We start from the raw sequence: 1,691 nt of genomic DNA, 5'->3' as shown, positions 1-1,691 counted from the left end.
CATGGGCCGGCGAGGCGCCGCGGCGGCGGGCCATGGGCGGGCGGGGCCCGGCCTCGGGGCGCGGCTCCGGGGCGCGCGGCGGCCGGGGCGGCGGGGAGGGCGGCGGAGGGGGCCCCCGCGCCCGGCCCGGCCCAGGGCCCCGCGGCCACGCAACAAGGCGGCCGCCGACGACGCGGGGGCCGGGCCGGGCGCGGCGGGGCCGGGGCGGGCCGCGGGGCGGGGCGCGGGGCGCGGCGGCCCGGCCTGCCTCCCGGCTCCGGCGGGCGCTCCGAGGCCGGGCCGCGGCCACGTCAGGGGGAGGCCGGGTCCGCGCGGACGGGAGCCCGGCCGGGCCGCAGGCTGGCGGCGGGCAGTGCCGCGCGGCCCGGGTCACGGCCCGCAGGCGCCGCCCCCGAGGGGCCGCAGGAGGCTGGCGGCGCCGGCGACGCGCCCGGGCCCGGACCAGGCCTCTGCGCGGCTCCGCCCCGGCGCTGCGGCCCGGCCCCGCCCTGCGCTGGGGGGGGCGGGGCGAGGGCTGCGCGTGCGCCTGCGCTGGGGGGGCGGGGCGAGGGCTGCGCGTGCGCCTGCGCTCGGGGGGGGCGGGGGCTGCGCGTGCGCCTGCGCTCCGGGGGGGCGGGGCGGGGGCTGCGCCTGCGCCTGCGCTCCGGGGGGGGGGCGGGGCGAGGGCTGCGCGTGCGCCTGCGCTCCGGGGGGGGCGGGGGGCTGCGCGTGCGCCTGCGCTCGGGGGGGGCGGGGCGGGGGCTGCGCCTGCGCCTGCGCTCCGGGCGGGGCGGGGCGGGGGGCTGCGCGTGCGCCTGCGCTCGGGGGGGGGGCGGGGCGGGGGCTGCGCCTGCGCTCCGGGGGGGCGGGGCGGGGGCTGCGCTCCGGGGGGGCGGGGCGGGGGCTCCGCCTGCGCCTGCGCTCCGGGGGGGGGGGGCGGGGCGGGGGCTGCCCTGCGCCTGCGCTCCGAAGGGGCAGGGGCTGCGCCTGCGCCTGCGCTCCGGGGGGGGCGGGGCGGGGGCTGCGCCTGCGCGGCCCGGGGAGGCGGGGCCTGCTGCCACGCGCGCGCTCCCGCGCCGGCGTGCCCGGGCCGCGCCGCTGCGGACCTCCGGGGAGCGGGCGTGTGTCCCCGCGGGGCGGCCGCCCGGGAAGGCTGTGGGCGCCGCGGGGCGCCGAGTGGCCCGGGCGGCCAGGCGGGGGCTGCCCGGGGGCAGGGGCCGCCCCCCAGCCCCCCGTCCGAGCAGCCCCCAGGCCGTTCATTGGGACACTGAGGACCGCGACCTCCTGCAGAAGGGCTTTATGATCTGGGCCGCGGGCGGCGTAGACCGCGGACGGGCCGGAGCGCCGCGTCCATGCCGCGTGCCCCCGCCCGCGTGTGGCACAGGTGCCCGGCCCCCGGAGAGCGGGCGGTGTCCCTGCACACGAGGCTGGGAAGCGCCGAAGGCGGCAGTGCCCGGCCTGCCCGGCCCCACGGCCCTCCCGGACACCCGGGGCCCCCGCTGCAGCCCGTGCCAGGCTGTGCCTCTTGCTGCCCCGAGGGGATGAGCCAGCCCCTCCAGGCGGTGCCCGCGCCGTGCCCTCCCGGTGTCTAGTGGAACAGTGTTCCATCACATGCACGTGCCAGTTTGCTCAGCCATTCCCCAATTGAAGGACATTCACTCGATTTCCAATTCTTTGCCAGCACAAACAGGGCTGCTAGACTATGCTTGTAC

Source organism: Macrotis lagotis, chromosome 8 (assembly GCF_037893015.1).
Source record: "Macrotis lagotis isolate mMagLag1 chromosome 8, bilby.v1.9.chrom.fasta, whole genome shotgun sequence".
Taxonomy (NCBI): domain Eukaryota; kingdom Metazoa; phylum Chordata; class Mammalia; order Peramelemorphia; family Peramelidae; genus Macrotis; species Macrotis lagotis.
The sequence above is the reverse complement of the archived record's forward strand: the minus strand, read 5'-3'. Positions refer to the sequence as shown.